At 51.2% G+C, this 27,149-nt stretch overlaps 1 protein-coding gene and 1 non-coding gene across 2 annotated transcripts in view; both read right to left on the bottom strand.

The window, feature by feature from the left end:
• Positions 1-27,149, bottom strand: part of ccdc170 (coiled-coil domain containing 170) — a 141,489-nt gene that overhangs the window by 12,639 nt on the left and 101,701 nt on the right. The gene's annotated exons all lie outside the window — the stretch shown is intronic.
• LOC119978621 lies at positions 23,015-23,121 on the bottom strand. The gene has a single exon (XR_005463512.1). It is a non-coding gene; the product is annotated as a U6 spliceosomal RNA (small nuclear RNA).

Raw genomic sequence — 27,149 nt, 5'->3', positions numbered from 1 at the left:
AATTCCTGGATGGGTTGGAGTTTCCTAAAATGGAGGAGGTGCTGGTACAGGGTCTGGGGGCCCCAATTGGACTGAGGGAAGTGATGGATATTATGGGAGCGATGCAAGTGGGTAAGGCCCGGGGACCGGACAGGTTCCCGGTAGAGTTTCATAAAAGGTTTGGGGTGGACCTGGGGCCACTGCTGGTGAGGGCATTTAATGAAGCGAGGGAATGGGGGGTCCCCCTCCCTACATTGTCACAGGCTTCCAACTCCCTGATTTTAAAGAAGGATAAGGATGTGAAGAAGTGTGGGTTGTACCGTCCGATATCGTTACTGAATGTAGACACCAAGCTGTTAGCGAAGGTGCTGGCATCGTGGATTGAGCGAGGATCAGATGGGGTTTGTGAAGTGAAGCAATTATCAGCGAATGCGCGCAGGCTACTCAATGTAATTACGATGCCGTCGGAGGGGCAGGAGGTAGAGGTAGCGGTGCCGATGGACGCGGACGCTTTTGATCGGGTGGAGTGGGCGTATTTGCTGGAGTTGCTGCGGCGGTTCAGGTTCGGGCATGGGTTTGTAGATTGGGTCCGGCTGCTATACAAGGCGCTGGTTGTGAGTGTGCGGACTAACCGTGCAAGTTTGAGGTACTTTAGGCTACACTGGGGGACGAGACAGGGGTGGCCGCGCTCTCCGTTGCTTTTCGCCCTGGCAATGGCACTTAGGACGTCAATAGACTGGAGAGAGATTGAGGAGAGGGGTACCGAGCATAGGGTCTTGCTGTTATGTAGACGACCTGTTAGTGTATATTTCAGACCCAGTAGGTAGCATTGGAGGTTTAATGGAGATTTCAGGGGAATTCGGACAATTTTTGGGATATAAACTGAACATGGGAAAGAGTGAGGTGTTCATGATTAATGGCAGAGGGCAGCAAAGGAGACTGGGGGAATTGCCATTTAGGGTGGTGGGGGCGAGTTTCAGATATTTGGGTATCCAGGTGGCCTGGAGCTGGGCGCAGCTGCATAAATTGAACTTGGCTCGACTGGTGGAGCAGATGTAGGTGGATTTCAAGAGGTGGGTTATGCTGCCGCTATCTCTGGTAGGGTGGGTGCAGACAGAGAAAATGACGGTGCTGCCTTGGTTTCTGTTCGTATTTCAGAACCTCACCAGCTTTGTCCCCAAGTCGTTCCTCAGGAAGGTTAGTGGGCTGATCTCCGGGTTTGTGTGGGGTAGGAGACCCCGTGAGTGCGGCAGGTTTTTTGAGGCAGGGGGGAGGGGGGTGACGAATATGGCTTATTACTGGGCAGCAAACATTGCAATGGTGAGGAAATGGGCCGCGGGGAAGGGGTCGGTGTGGGAGAGGGTGGAGGTGGCGCCATGTAGGGGAATGAGTTTGAGGGCTTTGTTGTTGGTGCCTTTACTGTTCTCACTGGCCAGATAGTCCGCGAGCCCACTGGTGGTGTCGGCCCTAAGGGTGTGGGGTCAGTGGAGGCAGCATTCGGGACTGGAGGATGCTTCGATGTGGGTATTGATCTGCAATAACCATAGGTTTGCGCCAGTGAGGTTGGATGCGAGGTTTAGGGGGTGGCAGCAAGCATGGATTGAGTGCTTTGGGGACTTGTTTTTGGGGGCACATTTGCGGGGCTGGAGGACTTGGAGGAAATGTATGAGTTGCTGAGGGGGTTTAGGTACCTGCAGGTTCGGGATTTTGTCAGGAGAAAGGTGCCGTCCTTTCCTGTGCTGCCGCCCTGAGGTTGCAGGACAAGGTGCTCTCAAAAGACAAGATAGAGGAGGGGAAGGTGTCGGATATCCATAAGAAATTGATGGAGTTGGAGGAAACCCTGGTGGGGGACATTAAGCATAAATGGGAGGAGGAGCTGGGAGGGAAGGTGAGGGCCGAGACATGGATGGAGGCCTTGTTGGAGGGGGGGGGGGGGGGGGGGGGGGTGATTGCATCCTCATCGTGTGCGAGGCTCAGCCTCGTCCAGTTCAAAGTGGTACATAGGGTTCATATGACGGTGGTGGGGATGAGTAGGTTCTTTGTGGGGTGCGGGGCGGGGGGGGGGGGGGGGGGGGGGGGGGGGGGGGGGGCGTGCGGAGTGTGGGGGGTGGGCTTATCCAAGACTGAGGGGACTCTGGCAGGGGTTCCGGATGTGATGTCCAAGGTGTGGGTGCGGTTTCAGGTCCGGAGTTGGCAATTGGGGTGTCGGAAATCCAGGAGCCGAGGGGTGAGAGGCCTTCGCCTCCCTGAGCCCGGAGACTGATTTTGTTTGGATGGCGGAACTCGGAGCCCCTGAAAGCGGGAGTGTGGGTGAGCGACCTGGCGGAATTTCTGAGACTGGAGAAGGTCAAGTTCACTTTGAGGGGGTCGGCAGAGGGGTTCACCCGGAGGTCGAAGCCGTTTATTGATTTCTTCAAGGAGGATTGAAGGGTCAGCAAGGGCGGGGGAGGGGGATTGGGGGCATTAGAGGTCATTTTGTTCTTTTGATATTTTGTGTACATATGTGAAAGTGCCTTGAATAAAAATTCAAGAAAGGAATTTGAAAAGAATTGTTCCAGCGCAGAGGTTGGCCCATTGTGTCGGCACTGGCTCTCCAAACGAGCATCATGGGAACGATTTAACGGGACAGAAACAGAGTCCCATTTTGTGCATGTTTAGCGGATTGTTTCTTGATGTCTGCAGTGCCAGGAACGACCCTCTATATAACTGCACTTTGCCATGTTTTTGGCCTCAGTGAGGAATGCCCAGCCAAGGCCACGCTTACATAAGGAAGTGTATTCGGGGATTGGGGTGGCATTGTTAAATGCTGCCCTGATCTTTCTTTTTTTTTCCTCAATAAATTTAGAGTACCCAATTATTTTTTTCCAATTAAGGGGCAATTTAGTGTGACCAATCCACCTAATCTGCACATCTTTGGGTTGTGGGGGTGAAACCCACGCAGACACGGCATGGGGAGAATGTGCAAACTCCACATGGACAGTGACCCGGTCTGGGTTCGAACCCGGGTCCTCAGTGCTGTGAGGCAGCAGTGCGCCACCATGCCGCCCCTGCCCTGATCTTTCAACCCCCGTCAGCCATCCCACCGCAGCCTCCAGATCCACTCCCCAATGTACCAAACTAACCTCTTGTGGGCTCCTCGAGCCCCCCTCACCCCACTCTTAAGGGCAAGACACCCCTGGGCCCGATTCCTGGCACGGGCACCTTGGCAATGCCAGCCTGGCAGTACCGCTGTCAGTGTGCCCATGTGGTACTACCAAGGTGCCAGTCTGGCAGTGTCAAGGTTCCTGCATGTCAGTGGGAGTGCCACCCTGCCCAGAGCCCGACCGCCCACGGGTCTCTAATGGCCTGGGAGGACCAGGTGCCATTACACTTGGTCCTTGTTTGTGGAAACCAGTGCTCAATGGCACCATGGCAAGATCTCCCAGGCGAGGCCATTAGTTCCTGGGCCCTGGGAGAATTCGGAGCAGACATATTTAAGTGAGCCGATGTTAATCTGGATCTCGTCCAACAATTGCGTTAACTCTCGCGAGGCATTTCATGCGTCACGAATCTCGTGAGAGGCCTCTCGCGATATTCAACGGCTTTGTCGCATCAACAAGTCGGGCACAACGAGGGCATTAAATCGCTCCCCATGACTTAGTGCCATTCTCCTGCCTTTTTCCCGCACCCCTGCACATTGTTTCTATTCAAGTGATTCTCTAATTTCCTCTTTTTTTAGAAAATATTTTATTGAGGCATTTATAATTTTAACATTTTAAACAACAGAGAGATCCAATACAAGCAGAAACCCCACAATAACATACCCAACTCCCCCCAGCCCTAAACCCTAACTACTCTATTGCCCTCTTGAATGTCTCGATTGAACCTCCCTCTGTCACACTTCCTGGCCATGCCTTCCAGACCCGAACCACTCACTGTGTGAAAAAGTTTTTTCTTGCATCAAATTTGCTTCTTTTGCAATTCACTTTAAATCTGTGCCACCTCCTTGATCCTTTTACCAGCGGGAACATCTCCCTATCTACTCTGTCCAGCCCCCTCTTGATTTTGAACATCTCTATCAAATCTCCTCTTCGCATTCTTCTCTCCAAGGAGAACGGTCCCAACCTCTCCAATTTGCCCACATAAGTGAGGGCCGGAATTCTCCAACCATTCGCTGGCGGCGGGATTCTCTGGTCCTGCCAGCAGCGTCCCCCCACACCGTTACAGGTTTCCCGGCGGCATGGGGTGGCTTCATTGGGAATTCCAAGTAGATGATATTATGAAATAAACTGAAAACAGAGCACATGAAAATACAATGCGATACAATGGAGATGAAAAGAGCAAAGAGAACACCAATGAGAGGTTTTAGTGGGTTACCCAAAACTGTAAAAGAGGCACTTATCCATTTTTAGAGAGGAGGATCACATTGCTCGAGGGTGCAGATTGTGAGAGAGGCCTGAGCTGTAGACACTCGATGATGGGGGCATGGATCAGTGTATGGCTGGAACATTCGTTCGCAGGTCTCTATTCATGAGGAGTTGAGCCGGAGACATACCGGTGGACAGAGGGGTTGCCCTGTACGCCAAGGTTGAAGTCAGAAGCAGAGTCCACAGCCTTGCAGAGCAGTTGCTTCACTACATGGACCCCTTTCTCAACCTTCCCGTTGGACTGCGGGTAGTGTGGGCTTGAGGTAATGTGGTTGAATTGGTACGACTTGGCAAAATTGGACCACTCTTGGCTGTGAAAGCAGGGACCGTGAGTGGAATACCATGCCTGGCAAATGCCTCCTTGCAGGCTTTGATGACTGTCCTTGATGTGAGGTCTGACAGCTTCACAACTTCCGGGTAATTTGAGAAGTAATCTATGATGAGCACATAGTCACGCCCATTGGCGTGAAAAAGATCGATTCCCACCTTGGACCACGGAGAGGTCACAATCTCGTGTTGCTGGAGTGTTTCTTTTGTTTGAGCAGGCTGGAAACACTGGCATGTCGCACAATTGAGAACCATGTTGGATATGTCCTGGCTGATTCCAGGCCAATAGACAGCCTGCCGGGCCCTGCGCCTACACTTTTCAACACCTAGTGTCCCTCGTGGATTTGTTTGAGCACTAAGCTCTGCAGACTGTGAGGAATAACGATACAATCTAGCTTGAGGAGGATCCCCTTGACGACTGTCAGGTCATCCTTCACATTGAAGAACTGAGGACATTGCCCTTTTTTACCAGCCATTTGGAAGGTGGTGCATTACACGCTGCAGAAGAGGGTCTTTGGCAGTCTCTTCACGAATGCTGATCACTCTTTCATCTGAGGCCGGAAGGTTGCTGGCACACAGCTGCACCTGTGCCTCAATCTGGTGGATGAAGTCAACCTGTTCACAGGGCGAGGTGATGGAGCAGGGACAGGGCATCCGCAATTATCAGCTCCTTGCCTGGTGTGTATACTAACTCAAAATAGTACCTTCGGAGTCGAAGGAGAATGCGCTGAAGCCTGGGCGTTATGTCATTCAAGTCCTTATGAATGATGTGGTCAGTCTCCACTGTGAATGTTGGTAGACCATAGACGTAGTCATGGAACTTTACAATGCCGGTAAGGAGGCCCAGGCACTCTTTTTCTATTTGGGCGTACCTCTGTTCAGTAGGAATCATGGCCCTTGACACATAAGCAACTGGTGCCCAGGACGAGGAGTCATTCCTCTGGAGGAGCACCGCACCAATGCCGTCCTGGTTTGCGTCCATGGAGATTTATGTTTCCCTGTCCGGGTCAACAAACGCTAGTACCGGAGCAGTGATGAGCTTTGCTTTGAGCTCGAGCCGCTCTGCTTGATGTGTGGGTAGCCACTGGAATGCAGTGGACTTCTTCACCAGATGCCTCAGAGCCGTGGTGTGTGAGGCCACGTTGGGAATGAATTTTCCCAAGAAGGTCACCATTCCGAGGAAGCATAGTACCGCCTTCTTGTCTTCCAGGATCTTCATGGCATTAGTGGCCTTGACCTTGTCTGAATCTGGTTGCACACCCTGCTGGGATATCTGGTCGCCCAGGAACTTGATGGTTGACATGCCAAAGGAGCACTTGGCCTTGTTCAGCTTGAGGCCGTTTGCATGGACACGTCGAAAGACTTGTTTGAGACAAGATATGTGTTCCTCGGGGGTCGTGGACCATATGTTTACATCATCTACGTAGACACACACACCCTCAATGCCCTCCATCATCTGCTCCATCATCCTGTGGAAGATTTCAGAGGCTGAGACAATACCGAACGGCATACGGTTATAACAGTACCTGCCAAATGGTGTGTTGAACGTGCAGAGCTTCCTGCTGGACTCGTCCAGTTGTATCTGCCAGAAACCCCGCAATGCATCTAGCTTTGTGAAGAATTTGGCATGTGCCATCTCACTGGTCAGTTCTTCCCGCTTCGGGATCAGGGAATGTTCCCGCATTATGTTCTGGTTAAGATCTTTGGGATCTATGCTTATCCGCAACTCTCCTGAGGGCTTCTTCACACAGACCATCGAGCGGACCCAGTCAGTCGGTTCCATCATTTTGGAGATGATGCCCTGGTCTTGGAGCTCCTGTAGCTGTGTCTTTAAACGTTCCTTCAGAGGAGCCAGCACCCGGCGTGGTGCATGGATTACAGGCGTGGCATCAGGCCTGAGTAGGATCTTGTAGCAGTATGGCAGAGTGCCCATTCCATCAAACACATCTGGATATTGAGCAAGGATGTCATCAATGTCAGCCTGAAGATCCACATTGGAAGAAGACATGGCATGGACACGCTGTACGAGGTTGAGTAGCTTGCATGCATGGGCACCAAGCAGGGATGCCTTATCAGGCTTGACGATTTCGAATCACAGTGTGGCACTGATGGTCTTGTTGGAGATGAATAGATGATAAGATCCTAGTGCAGTTATGGCATTGCCATTATAATCGAGGAGCTGGCAGGCTGGCGGAAGAATTTTGGGTTGCTTTTTAATGCAGTCAAAATCAGCTTGAGAGATGAGATTGGCAGAAGCACCAGTGTCCAGCTTGAACTGAATGCTGCATTGATTTACGTGTATGACAGCACGCCATTCGTCCGCGGAATCCACATTGAGGATAGGTAGGCAACTTGCTGAATTTGAGGAGGCATACTCACATGTAGTGATGATGCCCACACGATAGAGGGACACCAGGCAGTCGTCCTCTGGATCCGTAGGGCTACCAGGATCAGAATCCAGTAAACCTTGCTGTACACATCGAACACGCTTGCGTTGGAATTGGGATCGCTGGCCCTTGACTGGTGGTGCAGACCTTCACAAAGCTGCATAACGTCCAGGCTTCCCGCAATTTAAACATTGCCTGCCTTTTTCAGGGCATTGCCGTTTTAAGTGGGCGGTGCCGCAGTTCGGGCACATCATGAGGTTGACGTCGTCACGTTCCGTGCGTCATCGCACATGCGCAGTGCGGTCAGCCGATGTTCGCACCTGCGCAGTTTGGTTTTCGGCTGCTTCGCTCTCCTGTTCATGTTGCACATGCGTGGGACCCGGGAAAAGCGCGCAAAATGATCGCTTTCATCGATACCGAGCGATGGCCTGTACTGTCGCTGCCGCGTGGGAGGCACGTTTTTCGTATTCTGCCGATTCGAAACGGGAGTACCGATTTCTCGCGTGCTCATGCACTATAAACGTCTCGATTGCGACTGGCAGGGCCATGTGCTTAATTTTGAGGGGTTGCTCCCGCAAGGAATCAGAGTGCACCCCAAACACGATCTGATCCCTGATGATGGAATCAGCGGTGTCACCATAATTGCAGGACTGCGCTAATATACAGAGATGGGTTAGAAAGGATTGGAACGGTTCATCCTTACCCTGAAGGCGTTACTGGAAGATGTAGCGCTCAAAGCTCTCGTTTGTTTAGACTTCACAGTGACTGTCAAACTTCTCCAAAACGGTCTTGAATTTGGTCTTGTCCTGGCCATTGGTAAAATTAAGCGATTTGAAAATATGGATGGCTTGGTCTCCCGTAGTTGATAGGAGCAGTGCGATTTTTCTGGCATAGGACATCCTCGAGATCTGAGGCCTCAATGTAGAGAAGGAACCTTTGCTTGAAGACCCGCCAGTTGGCATCGAGATTGCTGGCGATCCGTAGCTGTGGAGGGGCCTGGATCTTCTCCACGCCGCTGGAAGGCACTTGCTGGTCGTCACGGAATCACTTGAGGTAAACCACTTAGAGATTGTAGACTACTGGTACCATGTCGTGTTAATCACCCTGGGGTAACACGGACTGCAACTGGTGCAGTTGTACTTGAAAGTAGACTCCAAACGGTGATGTTAGTTCAATACGCTTTATTGAACTTGTTAAGCAATGCACACAGTTCACTGTGGGTTGACACTCTACTAATCTAAGCGTGCTTACTATAACTAACTAGTCCAGACTAGCTCTGAGCCACATGCAAAAGGTGCTAACCCTGTCACTACAGTTGTCACCAGTGGAAAGAGGCAGAGTGTCGATGCCTTGTGTGTTTTATAGTGGGAGACCACCTTCTAGTGTTTTGCCTGGTGATTGGTTGTGTTCTGTCCTGTGTGTTGACTGGCTGTACTGGGTGTCTGTCACTGCCTGTCTGTATCTCATTATATGCATGAGTACATATCATGACAGGTCACTGTCTGTGTGGAGTCTGCACGTTCTCCCCGTGTCTGCGTGGGTTTCCTCCCATGGTCCAAAGATGTGCGGGTTCGGTGGATTGGCCATGCTAAATTGCCCTTAGTGTCCAAAAAGGTAAATTGGGATTACTGGGTTAAGGGGATGGGGTGGAGGAGGTGTGTGTTTGAGTGGGGTGCTTTTTCCAAGGGTCTGTGTGGACTCGATGGGCTGAATGGCCTCCTTCTGCACTGTAAATTCTATGATTCAAGGTGCAGTACAAATTATTGACTGGGTCCATTTTAAAACAGTTATTTTTCTTTGATGACTGCTAACTTGTTTGGAGCAGGCGTCAGTGTTCTGTGGGCAGTATCACATCGGTTGTGAAAGACACGGTGCATTTTGCAATTAATGATACAATCGATTTACCAACTTGCTACTGTGTTCGTAAACTGATGGCAATTGAAGAACAGGAAGAGGCTACAAGGGACATTTCAGACTGCACAAACATTGTGTACCTGTGAAATTTTCAATCGAGCTTTTCCAGATACCACAGAAAAAAACAAGCTGCTGGTGAGGCCTCAGGATAGTCCGTTTTTGCAGGATGCAAAGGCACTGAGCCAGACAGATACAAACACACAGATTCACACAGACTTGGCCATCATGAGCTGGCTTTTGGCCCAGAAGCAGTAATGGCAAGGAACATTTGTAATTATTTCGAAATGTTTGGGGAATCTGTCATTGTACTTAAAAATGGCTAAAACGGACTTTTAGAAGTTTGTACCACTTGAAAAGGGATTAACTATATTTTTTTCGAAAAAAACAATTTATGTGAGCTAGTGCTGCTTGACCTGCAAGTAGTGCCTATTGGAAATTAATGTGGTGAACCACGGTTATTGTAGTTCCACTGTTACTTACAGCGCTGTATATATTCTGTTACTGTTTGTTCCATTGTTACTCACTGTGTTATATATTGTTGTTCTTCCATGGCTCCGCCCCACCGGGTGTTGTATATAGTTGACTGATCTGTAGCCCTGTCTCCAGTCTGGTTTCAGCAGCAGACAGGCTACATATTAGAGTATTAAAACCATTACTTCGTCTTCTACAACTTGCCTCGTGAGTAATTAATGGTACATCAATTTAATACTCTAAGATAGTACGATGGATAAGTCACTCAAGCCTGAGCGATTGGACCTGGACCCACAGACAGCCGACACCACCGCGATCTTCCAGCATTGGCTAAGCTGTTTCGAGGCCGACCTCGACTCTTCCACTGACGCTGTCTCAGGGGAGCACAAGCTTTGGGTCCTTAATGCCCGGGTGAGCCACCGAATATTTACCCTCACCAGAGACGCGGCCACGTACAACGAGGTGATTACACTCCTCAAAAAGCAGTACATGAGGGCGGGAAATGAGGTGTACGCCCGGCACCTCCTCGCCATGACGCGTCAGCGCCAGGAAAATCTTTGGCCAAGTTCCTGCGTGACCTGCGGGTACTCGCCCGGAATTCTAGCTGCCAGGCAGTAACGGCAGTTCAACATACCGAGCTCCTGATCCGGGACGCCTATGTAGCCGCTGTTAGGTCTGACTACATCCATCAGCGCCTGCTCAAAGTGGGTACCCTCAACCTAAACAACATGGTGTGGCTCATGAACTCCCTGGAAGTGGCATTCCAGAATATGAATGTCTTCACGCCCGACCACGCGTCATCCTCGTGGGCGTACAGGGCGCAGCCATCACCCGATCCGGCGGTGTCACAAGCCTGTGCCGCGCGGCAGCCCGCCAACTCCGGGGGACCGTCCTGCTACTTCTACTTCTGTGGCCAGGGTCAGCACTCCAGACAACGCTGCCCAGCTCGGAATGCGATCTGCTGCGAGTGCGGTAAGAAGGGCCACTTTGCAAAAGTCTGCCAGGCCCGGCCTAAAACGTCCAAATCCCGCCGCGTGGTATCTTGCCCGTCGGGACCGCCCCCTTCTAATGGGTCATCCGCCTCGTGCGAACCGTGGAGTCCGCCATCTTGTTCCCCATCTCCGATGCGACCTGCCACGTGCGACTCGTGGGGGCCACTATCTTCGACGCCACCCGCTACCACCGACCAGACCAGCCACCTTCCGCAGCTCGCCTCCGTCACCCTCGACCAGTCCTGGCCCCGTCATCTCAAGAACTCCATGATTGCCGTCCGGATCAACGGGCATGAGACGACCTGCTTTTTCGACTCCGGGAGCACGGACATCTTCGTCCATCCAGATACAGTAAGGCGCTGCTCCCTCCGAATTTTTCCGGCGTCCGAGACAATCTCCCTGGCTTCCGGATCACACTCTGTTGAGGTCCAGGGATACTGTGCCGCAGCTCTTGCGATACGTGGTGTCGAGTACGTTAACTTTAAACTCTACATCCTTCCCAACCTCTGCGCTCCCCTTTTATTCGGTCTAGACTTCCAATGCCATTTCCGAAGCCTGACCCTAACGTTCGGTGGACCCCTGCCCCCTCTCACCGTCTGTAGCCTCGCGACCCTTAAGGTTGCCCCACCCTCACTCTTCGCTAACCTCACCCCGGACTGTAAGCCCATCGCCATTAGGAGCAGACGATACTGTGCTCAGGACAAGGCCTTTATCAGGTCAGAGGTCCAGCAACTCCTGCGGGAAGGGATCATAGGGGCCAGTACCAGCCCCTGGAGAGCCCAAGTGGTGGTCGTCAAGACTGGGGAGAAGTTCCAGATGGTCGTTGACTACAGTCAGACGATCAACCGGTACACGCAACTTGATGCGTACCCACTCCCGTGCATATCTGACATGGTCAACCAGGTTGCGCAGTACAGAGTCTTCTCCACGGTAGACTGGAAGTCCGCTTACCACCAGCTCCCTATCCGCCCGGAGGACCGCCAATACACTGCCTTCAAGGCAGATGGGTGCCTCTATCACTTCCTCGGGGTCCCTTTGGCGTCACCAATAGGGTCTCGGTCTTCCAACGGGAGATGGACCAATGATTGACCAGTACGGAATGCAGGTCACGTTCCCGTATCTGGATGATGTCACCATCTGCGGCCATGACCAGCAGGACCATGACGCTAATCTCCAGCGTTTCCTTCACACCGCCAAGCTCCTTAATCTTACGTATAATAAGGAGAAGTACGTTTTCTGCACAACCCGCCTAGCCATCCTCGGCTAAGTTGTGGAAAATGGAGTCCTAGGGCCCGGTCCCGACCGCATGCGCCCCCTCCTGCAACCTCCCCTCCTTCTCTGCCCCAAGGCCCTGAAGAGATGCCTGGGGTTCTTCTCGTACTATGCCCAGTGGGTCGCCAACTATGCGGACAAGGCCCGCCCACTCATCAAATCCACCCTTTTGCCCCTGCCAGCTGAGGCCTGCCTAGCCTTCAACCGCATCAAGGCAGACATTACCAAAGCATAATGCACGCTGTGGACGAGTCCATCCCGTGCCAGGTGGAGAGCGATGCGTCTGACTTTGCCCTGGCCACTAACCTCAAACAGGCAGGCAGACCAGTGACCTTCTTTTCCCTCCAGGGCTCCGAAATCCGACACTCCTCCATCAAGAAAGAAGCCCAAGCGACATTGGAGGCATTACCTGGCCGACAGGCGATTCACTCTCCGCACTGACCAACGGTCGGTTGCCTTCATGTTCAATAATACACAGCGGGTCAAGATCAAGAACGACAAGATTCTGAGGTGGAGGATTGAACTCTCCACCTACAATTACAACATTTTGTATCATCCTGGGAAGCTCAATGAGCCCCCAGATGCCCTGTCCTGCGGTACATGTGCCAGCGCACAAGCAGACCGACTTCGAGCCCTCCACAATGACCTCTGTCACCTGGGGGTCAGCTGTTCAGGACCATGACCAGGGACTGCCAGGTCTGCGCGAAGTGCAAACCACACTTCTATCGGCCAGACAGAGCACACCTGGTGAAGGCTTCCCACCCCTTTCAGAGCCTTAGCATCGACTTCAAATGGCCCCTCCCCTCCACCGACCGTAACGTGTACTTCCTCAACATTGTTGATTGATAAACTCACGTTTTCCCTTCGCCATCCGATGCCCTGACATGACCTCGACCACTGTCATCAAGGCCCTGCACAGCCTCTTCACCTTGTTCAGTTTCCCCACCTACATCCACAGTGATCGGGGCTCCTCGTTCATGAGTGATGAGCTGTGTCAGTTCCTGCTCAGCAAGGGCATCGCCTCAAGCAGGACTACCAGCTATAACCCCCGGTGAAATGTACAGATGGCGAGGGAGAACGTGACGGTCTAGAAGGCCGTCCTCCTGGCTCTACGGTCTAGAAGTCTCCCAGCCTCCCGCTGGCAGGAGGTCCTTCCTGATGCGCTCCACTCTATCCGGTCCTGTGCATTGCCACAAATGAGACCCCTCATGAACGTATATTTGCCTTCCCTAGGAAGTCCACCTCAGGGGTCTCGCTCCCATCCTGGCTGACAGCCACAGGGCCTGCCCTGCTCCGGAAGCATATGAGGAGCCACAAAACCAATCCCCTGGTCGAGCGGGTTATGCTTCTCCACGCTAACCCACAATATGCCTACATGGCACATCAGGACAGGTGACAGGACACAGTCTTCCTCCGGGGCCTGGCACCGGCTGGTTCCCCACCCGACCCTCCACCGTCTACCTCCATTACCATCGCCCCCGCGCCTACAACATCTCCCTCTCTGTCGACGCTTCCGGAAGAAGAGGACGACGCTCCCAGAGTCGCAGGTCTCGACACCAATGTCCACACCCCAGCCGGGACTGAGGAGATCACAGCAGATGGTTAAAGCTCCTAGTAGACTTAATCTATAAGTCTGCTTCACCCCCGCTGGACGTTTTTTTAACAGGGGGTGAATGTGGTGAACCACTGTTATTGTAGTTCCACTTTTCTTCCACTGTTACTTACAGCGCTGTATATATTCTCTATTACTGTTTGTTCCATTGTTACTCACTGTGTTATATATTGTTGTTCTTCCATGGCTCCGCCCCACCGGGTGTTGTATATAGTTGACTGATCTGTAGCCTGTCTCCAGTCTGGGTTCAGCAGCAGACAGGCTACATCTTAGAGTATTAAAACCATTACTTCGTCTTCTACAACTTGCCTCGTGAGTAATTGATGGTGCATCAATTAAAAAACAGAGGCTGCAAGATATGGAGACAGTTTTGACAGCATTTTAAATTGGAGGCTGTATTGAAGCTGGCTCTGATATGCGTGAGTCATTATGTTTGAGCCTGTGAGGTGTATGCTACATTCGGAGGGTGGGAAGGGAAGGGATTGGAAAGAATGGAGGATCTATTCCTGGAGGGGCGGTTTGCCAGTTTCATAGAGAACATTTCTGGTATCTATGGACGGATTATGTCAGAGGACTCAGTATCGGTGGAGGAGGTTAAGGCCAAGTGGGAGGAGGAGTTGGGGCCTGTGTTGGATGATGAGGAGTTAGGCCCTGCAGAGGGTAAACTCTACGTCCTCATGTGTGAGGCTTGGCTTAATACAACTTAAAGTGGTGTGTAGGGCTCACCTGACTAGGTCCAGGATGAGTCTGTTCTTTGCAGGGTTGGAAGACAAGTGCGAGCGCTGTCCAGGGGTCTGGCCAACTGTGTGCATCTGTTCTGGTCATGTCCCAGGCTTGTGGGTTTCTGGGTCTCCTTCTTCAGTACCATGTTGGCGATTCCGAAAATTATGCTGGAGCCCTGTCCCTTGGTGGCCATATTTGGGGTGTTAGACTCGCCGGAGCTGGAGACGGGCGTGGGGGCTAATGCCCTCGCCTTAGCCTCGTTGATTGCTCGGAGGCGGGTGCTGATGGGTGGAGGTCAGCTTCTCCACCCAGTGCCTTAGTGTGGCTGGGAGATCTGATGAGTACCTATACCTTGAGAAAGTCAAGTACACCTTGAGGGGAGCCATTGAGGCGTTTTACCAAAGATAGAAGCCACTTATTGTGTATTTCAAAGAGCTGGTCACCAATAGTTGTTATGGTGGGGGGGTAGGTATTTTTGGAAAAGTGGGACTACGGTCTGGGGGGTGGTAGGTGGGAGTGGGGGGGTTTATATGGACTGATGGTATTGTTTTGTTTATGTAGTATATAAGATAAAAATAATTGAACAAAAATAGTTTAAAAAATACATAGGCTGTATGGCGAAGAGAAAAGAAGAAGAAAGAGAAGAACTGGGAATCTTAATTAGGACTGCCGCCATTCTTAATTCATCTCCGAGTGATGAAAATCCAGAATCAGCCCATGTGAGGATAAAGGCTGTTCTGGCAGAATTTCTGGAAAATTGTGTGCCATTGTGTGGACGATTGCACAGGCGGAACCCTGTTTACATGGAAGCTGCTGGCAGTAGAGAATCAGCTAAGTCCTTGAAGGAAAGGGACTGGAATTCTGCTCAAGGAAGGTCTGAGCTGGGAAGAATTTGTGGCTGTAATTGGTGCCATAGAGGTGGAATGTACAGCCTAGAAAATCTGCTAGATCTCTTGTTAAATTGGCTATTCATCTGTAATGTATGATTCATGTCAATTGTGATTCGCCTGTTAATTTATGCTGATTCTGACTCAGGCAAGAGTAAAAGTTATAAAAACGAAATTCTTGTTCGGTAATCTAAACATTTGGTTCTTGCGGTAACTGGATCCCCACAGGGATACACTGGGCGGGATTGACCAAGCAAACCCGCCGCATGGTTCCCAGTGCCAGTAGGCGGTCCACCATTAGCCGGTGGTGGGATCTTTTATTCCTGCCATTGAAAATGAAATGAAATTCGCTTATTGTCACGAGTAGGCTTCAATGAAGTTACTGTGAAAAGCCCCTAGTCGCCACATTCCGGCGCCTGTCCGGGGAGGCTGGTACGGGAATCAAACCATGCTGCTGGCCTGCCTTGGTCTGCTTTAAAAGCCAGCAATTTAGCCTAGTGAGCTAAACCAGCCCCATTGCCAATGGGGTTTCCTGTTGAGTGCACCCCTTTCTGTCAGAAACCTGCGGCGGTGGTGCATTTTCATTGGGAACGGAAGCCCCCCCCCCCACCTTGAACAATCAGAAGATCTCACCCAAAGGGTTTATATAGAGTAATCTACAAGCAGAAGATATGACACTTCTTTAAAAAATATTTTTATTAGGGTATTTGCAATTTTTATAATAATACCAATAACAGCGACATAAACATGGCACAATAAACATTTCCATCCCCATCACAATCTTCACACCCCCCAACAAAAAAACAACATTCCGTCCCTCCCCCCACAACCTTTTTTGAATTCTGCTTCTGCTGACATTTTAATTTTCCCCGAGAAAGTCGACGAATGGCTGCCACCTCTGGGCGAACCTCAACGTTGACCCTCTTAAGGCGAACTTTATCTTCCCGAGACTGAGAAACCCAGCCATGTCACTAACCCAGGTCTCTACACTCGGGGGCTTCGTGTCCCTCCACAAAGGCCAAGACGTCGGCCTCTTTTACCCCCTGAATTCCCGGCTCTTCCGACACTCCAAAGATCGCCACCTCCGGACTCGCCACCACCGGTGTTTTGAGTACCGTGGACATCCGAAACGATTATCCGGACCACTGTCCTGTGTGCCCGGTGGACTACCTTAAATTGTATTAGGCTAAGCCTGTCACATGATGAGGATGTGTTAATCCTGCTTAGGGCATCCACCCACAGACATGCCTCTATCTCCCCCCCCCCCCCCCCCCCCCCCCGCTCGTCTTCCCACTTGCCCTTTAGCTCCTCCACCGGAGTTTCCTCCGATTCCATAAACTCATGGTAAATATCCGATACCTTCCCCTCTCCCACCCAGGTACTGGAAACTACTCTATCCTGTATCCCCCATGGCGGCAGCAGCAAGAAGGCCGGAACCTGCCTTTTCAAAAAGTCTCGTACCTTCAAATACCTAAACCCATTCCCTGCTGGCAATTCAAATTTATCCTCCAAGGCTCTCAAGCTGGGGAAGCTCCCGTCTATAAATAGATCCCCCATCCTCCTAATTTTTGCCCTCTGTCATCTCCAGAACCCACAATCCAGCCTACCCGGTGCAAACTGATGCTTATTATAAATCGAGGTCCAAACCGATGCTCCCTCCACTCTCTTATATCTCCTCCACTGCCCCCAGATTCTCAGAGCCGCCACCACCACCAGACTTGTGGAGTATCGGGCCGGCGAGAACGGGAGATGTGCCGTTATCAGTGCTCCCAAACTGGTGACTTTACATGACGCCGCCTCCATCCGCTCCCATGCCGACCCCTCCCCCACTACCCACTTCCTGATCATGACTATATTAGCCGCCCAGTAGTAATTACAGAAGTTCGGCAGCGCCAACCCACCCTCCCCCCGACTGCGCTCCAGCAACACTTTCTTCACTTGCGGGGTTTTACCCACCCACACATAGCCCAAAATAACCTTATTCATCCGCTTGAAAAAGGCCCTCGGGATGAAGATGAGGAGACACTGAAGCCGGGATAGGTTTAACTTGTGCAGTGCCTCCCATTCCCCGGCCACCTGGTTTCCCAGATACTGAAAGCTCTTTCCTACCATTCTAAGCAGCAGCTCTCCCACTCTCTTCTCCTGTCCTCTTGCCTGGATCGCAAACATCTCGCTTTCCCCCCATGTTCAATTTATACCCCGAAAGCTTACCAAATTCCCCTAAGATCCGCATAACTTCCCCCATCCCCTCCAACGGGTCTGAGATACACAAGGACAAGTCATCTGCATAAAACAAGATACGATGCTCCCCCCCGCCCCCCTCCCCCAAAACCAACCCTTTCCAGTACTTAGAGGCTCTATTTTTTAAAGTATTTTTATTAAGATTTTGCAGAATTTTTCATAATAATACAGTAGTAACAATAATAACAAAACAAACTAGAGTGAATATTAACATAGTGCAAAAAGAGGAATAGACAACAACAATTAAATAGGCATTACCCCACGTGACCCAGTCTTCCCACACCATCCCAATGAAGCACTCCCCCCCCCCCCCCCCCCCCCCCCCGCCCCCCCACTGATTGCTGCTGCTGCTGACATTTTAATTTTCCCTGAGAAAGTCGACGGATGGCTGCCACCTGCGAGAGAACCCTAGTGTAGACCCTCTTAAGGCAAACTTTATTTTCTCGAGGCTGAGAAACCCAGTCATGTCGGTAACCCAAGTCTCTACACTCGGGCTCTTCTTGGGAAAGCTTCCATCTATGAACAGATTTCCCATCCTTCTAATGCCTGCCCTCTGCCAGCTCTGGAACCCACCATCCATCCTACCCGGGACAAACCTGTGGTTGTAACATATTGGGGTCCAGACCGACGCTCCCTCCACCTTCTTGTACCTCCTCCACTGTCCCCAGATCCGCACTGTCACCACCACCACCGGACTTGTGGAGTAACGGGAACGGCAAAGGAGCCGTTATCAAAGCTCCCAGACTAGTATCTTTACATGGCGCCGCCTCCAGCTCCCCCCCCCCCCCCTCCCCCCCGACCCATCGCCCACTTCCTAATCATAGCTATATTGGCCAGTAGTAGTTGCGAAAGTTCGGCAGCGCCAGCCCCCCCCCCCCCCCCCCCCCCCCCCCCCACCCCCGACGGCGCTCCAACAGCGATCTCCTTACTCGTGGGGACTTATTCGCCCACACAAAGCCCGTAATGATCCTACTCACCCGCTTAAAAAAGGCCTTAGGGATGAAGATGGGGAGGCACTGAAAGGCAAACAAAAATCTGGGGAGGACAGCCATTTTCACGGTCTGCACCCTCCCTGCCATTTAAAGCATGTCCCACCTTTTAAAGTCCCCTTCCATTTGCTCCACCAACCGGGTCAGGTTGAGCCTGTGCAGGGCATCCCATTTCCTGGCCATCTGCATACCCAGGTAATAAAAACTTTTCTCTACCATCCTGAGCGGCAGCTCTTTCAGTCTCTCTTCCTACCGCTTGGCATGGATCACAAACAACTCGCTCTTTCCCATGTTCAGTTTGTACCCTGAAAAACTACCAAAATCCCTCAGGATCCGCAGAACCTCCCCATCCCCTCCACAGGGTCCGAAATGTACAGGAGCAAATCATCCGCGTATAGCGAGACCCGATGCCCCCCGCCCCCCCCCCCCCCCCCCGAACCAGTCCCCGCCAGTTCCTCGAGGCTCTCAGCGCCATAGCTAGTGGTTCTATAGCTAGGGTAAATAGTAACGAGAGAGGGGACACCCCTGCCTCGTTCCCCGGTGAAGCTCGAAGTACCCCGGCCTCAGCCGGTTTGCACATACACTTGCCACAGGCGCCTGGTACAGCAATTTCACCCAGCCAATAAAGCCCTCACCAAACCCGAACCTCCCCAGCGTTTCCCACAGGTACTCCCACTTCACCGGGTCAAAGGCTTTCTCTGCGTCCATCGCTGTTACCACCTCCACCTCCCCTCCCTCTGAGGGCATCATAATAATATTAAAAAGTCTCCGGACATTGGTATTGAGTTGTCTGCCTTTAGTAAACCCAGTCTGGTCTTCCTCTATCACCCCTGGGATGCAATTTGGCATCCACGTTTAAAAGCGAAATCGGCCTGTATGGTACTTAGAGGCTCTTAACGCCATGGCCAATAGCTCTAGGGCCAGAGCAAACAGTAGCGGGGAGTGGGGGCACCCTTGCCTTGTCCCTTGGTGTAGTTTAAAATAACCCAACCTCAACTGGTTCATACGCACACACGCAGGTGGGAGAACGCAGAGATCTGGATTTATCAGGACTGGAGTGCAGAGGTGGCTAAGAAGAGGGCTGGGTACAACCGGGCGAAGGTGCCTGATAGAGCAACCGCACCCAATGAAGACCTCACCAAACCCAAACCTTTCCAGCATCTCCCACAGGTAATTCCACTCCACCCGATCAAAAGCCTTCTCTGCATCCATCGCGGCCAAGACCTCCACCTACTCTCCTTCTGAGGGCACCATAATAACATTTAGGAGCCTTCAAACATTGGCTGTGAGTTGCCTGCCCTATGCAAACCCCGTCTGGTCTTCCCCTATCACCCCCGGGGCACAGTCCCCTATCCTTGTGGGCAGTATCTTAGCCAGCAGTTTGGAGTCCAGATTCAGTAGAGAAATCGGCCTGTATGACCCGCATTGCTCCGGATCCTCCTTCCATTTCAGGATCAATGAAATCAAGGCCTGCAACATTGTTGGGGGAGGATTCCCTTCTCTCTTGCTTCATTAAATATCTTCACCAGCAGTGGGCTCAATATCACTCAAAACCTCTTATAGAATTCCACCGGGTAGCCGTCTGGCCCCGGGGCCTTGACCGACTGCATGCTCTCCAACCCTCCATTCTTTCCTCAATTTTAATTGGGGCTCTCAGCCCTTCCACCCGATCCTCATCCACCCTCGGGAACCTCAACTGGCCTAAAAACTGCCTCATCCCCTCCACCCCGGCCGGGGGTTCCGACATATAATTTGCTGTAAAAATCCTTAAACACCTTATTCACCCCCGCTGGGTCCAGGACCATGATCCCACCTCTACTCTTTACTTTACCTATCTCCATGGCCGACTCTCTTTTTCTGAGCTGGTGCGCCAACATTCTGCTTGCCTTTTCTCCATACTCATAGATCCCCCCCCCCCCCTTGCCTTCCTCAACTGTTCCACCGCCTTTCCTTCAGTCAACAGCCCGAATTCCACCTGTAACCTCCGCCACTTGTTTAGTAACCCCATGCCCAGGGTTTCCGAGTATCTCCTGTCTACCTGGAGTATCTCCCCAACTAACCTGTCCCTCTCAGCTCATTCCACCTTTTCTCTGTGGGCCCGTATCAAGATTAATTCCCCTCTGACCTCTGCCTTCAAAGCTTCCCAGACCGTCGCTGCAGAGACCTCCCCCGTATCATTTGTTTCCAGATAGTTCTGGATGGACTGGTTCACCCGCCCACAGATCGCTTCGTCCGCTATCAACCCCACATCCAGCCTCCATAGCGGCCGTTGTCCTCTCTCCAAACTAACCCATAGATCCACCCAATGTGGGGCATGATCCGGCACTGCGATTGCCGAGGACTCAGTATCCGCCACCCCCTACAGTAGAGCCCTGCTCAGAACAAAAATGTTGATCCGAGAGTATACCTTGTGGATATGGGGTTAAAAAGAAAACTGCCTCGCCCTTGGCTATCCAAACCTCCATGGGTCTTCTCCCCCCATCTGTTCCATAAACCCCTTCAATTCCTTCACCCCGGCTGGCACCCTCCCTGTCCTGGATTTTGACCAGTCCAATTCCGGATCAACGACTGTGTTAAAATCTCCCCCCATAATGAAGTAATCTGACTCTACATCTGGGACCTTCCTTACGCCCGCCTCATGAATTCCACGTCAGCCTAGTTCGGAGCATATATGTTCACGAGTGCCACCCGCACCCCCTCCAGCTTCCCACTCACCATTATGTACCTACCCCCCCATGTCTGACACGATTCTCCCTGCCTCAAATGCCACCCGTTTATTAATCAGAATCGCTACCTCCCTGGTCTGAGTTCAGTCCTGAGTGGAATACTTGGCCAACCCACCCCTTCCTCAATCTAGTCGTCTCTTGTAACATTGCCACGTCCGCCTTCAGCCCCCTCTAATGTGCGAACTTGACCGGCCCATTCAGCCCTCTAACGTTCCATGTAATCAGATCAGCCTGGTCGGGGACCCGATGTGTGGGGACCCGATGTGTGGGGACCCGATGTGTGGGGACCCGATGTGTGGGGAACCCCCCCCCCCCCCACCCCCCCCCCACCCCCCCCCCCACCCCACCCCCCCCCCCCCCCCACCCCCCCCCCCCCCCCCCATTAATGCACAGCTCACAATTCTCCCATCTGCTGCTCCACTCTTTCGTGGCCCACCGCAGAATGTGTTCAGTGTTCAGGACCTGGTGCACACGTACCACCATCGCCCTCGGCGGCTCGTTGGCTCGGGGCTTCTTCGCGAGGGCTCTATGCGCTCTATCCACTTCCAAGGGTCGAGGGAACGCCTCAGCCCCAATCAACTTTTCCAGCATGTCTGTCACATAGGCCCTCGCATCCGATTCCTCACTGCCCTCAGGGAGGCCGACGATTCTCAGGTTCTGCCTCCTGTTCTCCAAGTCCTCCAGCTTCTCCTGCATTCTTTTCTGGCGGTCATTCATCATCTCCACCTTGGTCTCCAGCCCAGTTAGGTCATCCTCGTGCTCGGACACCTTTCTCTCCACCTCCTGGTTCGCACGTCCGTGGATTTCCTGATTCTGTACCACTTGACCAATCAAAGCCTTGGTCGGGTCCAGCGTGTCCTTCTTAAGCTTGGCAAAGCAATCTTCAAAGAACTTCACCAGCTGCTCTGTTGACCACTGTGCCGTCTCCCTGCGGCCCTCCTTCTCCGCCATGCCTTCCTGCGTTGCCGGCTCTGCTCGCGTCTTTCTTGTAAAACTTTGTCTTCTTACACGGCCACTTCCAGTCCAATTCTCCATCTACTGGAGGGAGATTTCTCCTCACCGTCTCACTCTCCACCGACACATCCAATAAAATCCGGGGAAAAACGGGAGAAAAAGGTCCAAAAGTCCGTCACAGGCAGCAGCTATCAAATGTGTGACCTACTCCTCCATGGCTGCCACCGGAAGTCGAGATGACACTGTGTTAATGAATATACAAGATGTCATAGGTGAAGCAAAGGTTATTTTACAAAATTGCGCCTCTGACATGAAAGCTCGCCGGCAGGGAGTGCAACTCGAAAGTTCCACCAGATGATCACCATGTGCACTTGATACACACCCTTGGCGAAAAGGCTCTTTCCAGGAGCAGGACTTTGAGAAATTGCCCTTACTGTTCCTTTCGATCCCCAAGCAACCAATAACCAGTTAACTGTTAACTCGCAGCAAATAGATTCTGAAGTGACTTGAAAGTGGCCCAAATGCCAAACAGGATAACTTGTATTGAAGCAGGTTATTGCATCAGTGGTGTGTGAAGTGCTTAAAATTAGGTGGGTGAAATTAGATCTTGTTGTGCTCATTTCTGGGTACACGCCAATCCAATTTAGGGAGCCAGCTTGCCATGTCTGAATAACATCAGATACACATCTGAAACCACTTTGATTCAGGTGCAATATAGGTGTCCCAAGCAACCTCTCAAGACTGGCATAGCCCCAAGAATAGATCAGTCAAGGACTTAACGCCAGCTTTAGAATCCAAACCAGAAATTGGTTCCCTTGGTGCAATGGTAGTTACTCCCTCTCCCCTTCCTTCCCCAATTGTCTTCAACCCAGGTCACCGAGGTTCAGCCTTGGAGCAGAAAACCTCCCACACTTGCCTAAAAATGGCCGTAAAACATTAACAGACCCCACTGCCCCTCCTGGTCTTCTTCCTAATTGCAGGGGAGGCTGTACGACTGCATGTTAGCCTGTTTCACAGTAAACACGGACCTCGCATTTTGCAGTGAAACACTCCCTCTTCTGGTAAAGAGGCACAGGGGGAAAAAAAGCTCTGGTACTAAATCCAGCACAGAAACAGGTCATTAATACAAGTCACATAGATATGGAACGCTTCATGAATTTGCATGTCATCCTTGCACAGGGGCCATGCTAATCTCCTCTGTATCGTTCCAATTTTAGTATGTGTGCTGCTGAAATGAGCACTCGAGTCACATAGATGATTCTAGAACCAGTGTATAGCAATCCTTCAGAGTTTGGGTGCTGTTGATAAACTACTAACTGGGCAGTTTAGTTTGTCTTTGCAATTGTGGAATGTGCTCAGGCATATTGGATGCATCTGGCCACTATGTAGACACCTAATTCACCCTTTAAGAATATGCCCCGATCCACAGCACTATTCACAACGCTCGAGGTTGCTCTTGCTTATGTCGTATTTTCTGTGTCATTTTGCCCTTGCTCCATGCTGTAACTAATTACTTATTTGTCAATGTGCTGTGTACGTATTCACATTCACTGTAACTATCTACTATTTTTTTTTGTCTACTGTGTATGTACTATGGACATTTCCTTGGACGCAGAAAAATACTTTTCGCTGTACTTTGGTACATGGGCGGCACAGTAGCACAGTGGTTAGCACCGTTGATTCAGAGCGCCACGGTCCCAGGTCCGTTTCCCGGCTTCTCCCCATGCGTGCGTGGGTTTCCTCCGGCTGCTCCAGTTTCCTCCCACAAATCCCGAAAGACGAGCTATTAGGTAATTTGGACATTCTGAATCCTCCCTCTGTGTGCCAACCAGGGGCTGGAATGTGGCGACTAGAGGATTTTCACAGTAACTTTTTTTAAATTCTCTTCCTTTTTCACATTTTCTCCCAAATTTACACCCAACAATAAACAATAATCAGTAACGATTATTGATTATCCTGATGGGATGGAGATCAACCTCTCCACCCTGTGCCCTGGCCTGGTGGGGAACCTGATGGAATTCTTAACGCTTGAAAAGGTCAAAGTTGAACTGAGGGGAAGGATGGAGGGGTTCTACAATTCATGGGCATTATTCATTATGCACTTTCGAGAATTGGATCACATCGACCATTGGGGGGTGGGGGCGGGGGGAGGGTTGGGGGGAGAGGGACTGTATGTGTTAATGGTGACTATGGGTGATTCCTGATTCCTTTTTGTCATTTGTTTATGTTAACATGCGGGCTAATGTTTGGGGTTTGGTGGGAGAATGGGATCATTGTTATTGATATGGTGATTGACATTACATTTGTTTCTGATTATTGTTTATTGTTGGTGTAAATTTGGGAGAAAATGTGAAAAAGGAGAATAAAATATATTTTTAAAAAACAAAGTGCATAATGTCCGTGAATTCTAGAACACCTCCATCCTTCCCCTCAGTTCAAACTTAACCTTCTCAAGAGTCAAGAATCAAGAATTCCAACAGATCCCCCCGCCACGCCAGGGCACAGGGTTGGAGAGGCTGCTCTCCATCCCAACAGGATCCGCCTTTGGGTGATCAACGAGGCGAAGGCTACGATATCTGCCTCCGCACCCGTTTCCAACCCTGGCTGGTCCGACACCCCGAATATGGCCTCCCGAGGGCCCGGGTCCAGTTTCATATGCACAACTTTAGAGATTACCCTAAAAACCACCTTCCAGTAATCCTCCAGCTTTGGACAGGACCAAAACATATGAACGTGATTAGTGCCCCACCCCCCGCAACATTCACACACATCTTCTACCCCCTCAAAGAGCCGCTCATCCTCGCCCTTGTTATGTGTGCTCTATACACCACCTTCCACTGTATCAGCCCCACCTTGTGCACGAGGTGGAGGCATTCACTCTCCGGAGCTCCTCACACCAGAACCCTTCCTCCGTACCCTCTCCCAACTCTTCCTCCCACTTTGCTTTGATCCCTTCCAGTGGTGCCTTCTCCTCATCCAAAATAGACCCGTAAATCGCCAACACTATCCCCTTCTTCAGTCCCCCTGTCGTCAGCACCTCCTCCAGCAATGTAGAAGTCAGTTCCACCGGGAAGCTCTGTATCTCCTTCCTGGCAAAACCTCGAACCTGCGTGTGTCTAAACATTTCCTCCTGCTCCAGCCCATACTTCGCTTCCAGCTCCTTCAATCCTGCAAACCGACCCCTAAGAAACAAATCTTTGAGTGTCTTAATACCCTTCTCCTCCCATTTCCGTCCCACTTCCCTGGCTCAAACCTGTGGTTCCCCCAAATCGGCATTTCCCTTGACACTGCCCCAATCTGAAGTGTTGGCAAAACTGCCTCCAGATTTTCAATGAAGCTATTATTACCGGACTCCCTGAGTATTTCCCCAGGGCCATCGGGAGCGGCGCTGTTGCTAGGGCCATCAACCCTGAACCCTACACAAACTTTCGTCCATTCTGACCTACTGGGAATCAACCCCTCTGACCCAGCTCCGCACATTTTCCACATTCGCTGCCCAGTAGTAGTACATCAGATTCAGAAGACCCAAACCCTCGGCCTGCCTTCCCCTCTGTAGCAGCTTCCCCTTCTAACACTGGCCATCTTCCCTCCCCATATGAACAAGGTAACATTCCTTCAATCTCTCTAAAAAAATGTCTGTGGCAAGAAAATCAGCAGGCATCGGAAAATAAACAGAAATCGCAGCAACACGTTCATTTTAACCACCTGTATCCGACCCGCCAGTGACAGAGGGAGACCATCCCATCTTGCCAGGTCAGCTTTCACCCTCACCAAACTAGAAATGTTGTACCTATGGAGCCAACCCCATTCCCGAGCAACCTGGACCCCCAGCTATCTAAAGTGAGTCCCTGCCCGACGGAATGGCAGCCCCCCCCCCCCCACTGATTTTCACAGTAACTTAATTGCAGTGTTAATGTAAGCCTATTTGTGACAATAAAGATTATTATTAATTATTATTACATGTGACAATAAATAAATCAAATCAAGTGATCTTCCTGCACTGGCGAGTGAGCTCATCTGTGCAGGAAATTATGTCAAGTGGCATTGCTCGCCAAGGCCAAAGAGAAAAGGCAAAATACCATTAAATAGCGTGAGTGTCTTTCTCACGCTGCAGGCTAAACACGCCCAAAACGGGACTCTGTTACTGTCCCGTTAAAAATCGCGTCCCTTATTTCTCTTATCTTACAAAAATATATCTAGCTCAGCCTTGAAAACTTCAATTAACCCACCGGCTTCCATGGCCATTTAGGGAGAGTTCCCAGTGGTTAGCATTGCTGCCTCACAGCGCCAAGGTCCCAGTTCGATCCCGGCTCTGTGTCACTGTCCGTGTGGAGTTTGCAGATTGACCCCGTGTTTGCGTGGGCTTCTCCCCCACAACCCAAAGATGTGCAGGCCAGGAGGAATGGCCACGCTAAATTGCCCCTTAATTGGAAAAAGTGAATTGGGTACTCTAAATTTATTTTTAAAAACTTAGGGAGAATTCCAGATTTCCACCGCCCTTTGTGTCAATAAGAACTTCCGAATTTCACCCATGAATGGCCTGGCTTTAACTTTAACATCATGGCCCCCTTGTTCTAGAATCTCACACCAGAGAAAATTACTTCTTCATATCTATCCTAAAAAATTGATTTAACATTTTGAACACCACAATCAAATCACCTTCTAAACACAAGGGAATACAAACAAAGTTCAAGCAGTAGTCCCCACAATTTAACCTTTTAAGGATGAAGGAGATAGATTCGGGCAGTTAGCGATCCTAGGCAGGAGCTTTACGCATTGGAAGGGCAGAGACCACAGTCGCGGTGAAGATGCAGACGGTATGCCTAATTAATGGTTCGCCCCGCCATATCGTTGATCCAGGCCTCCACGCTTGGGGGTCTCGCATCCTTCCAGTGAATAAGAACCCTCCACCAGGCTACTAGGGACGCAAAGGCCGGAATGCCGGCCTCTTTCGCCTCCTGCACTCCCGGCTCCTCTGCAACCCCAAATATTGCGAGCCCCCAGCCCAGTTTGACCCTGGATCCTACCACCCTCGACACTGTCCCCGCTACGCCCTTCCAAAATTCCTCCAGCGCTGGGCATGCCCAGAACATATGGGCACGATTTGCTGGGCTCCCTGAGCACCTAATACACCTGTCCTCACTCCCAAAGAACCGGCTCAACCTTGTCCCAGTCATGTGAGCCCTATGCAGCACCTTAAACTGTATGAGGCTGAGCCTCGCACAGGAAGAGGAGGAGTTCACTCTTGCTAGGGCATCCGCCCACGTTC

Source organism: Scyliorhinus canicula, chromosome 1, assembly GCF_902713615.1.
Source record: "Scyliorhinus canicula chromosome 1, sScyCan1.1, whole genome shotgun sequence".
Classification (NCBI taxonomy): Eukaryota; Metazoa; Chordata; class Chondrichthyes; order Carcharhiniformes; family Scyliorhinidae; genus Scyliorhinus; species Scyliorhinus canicula.
The sequence above is the reverse complement of the archived record's forward strand: the minus strand, read 5'-3'. Positions and strand labels throughout refer to the sequence as shown.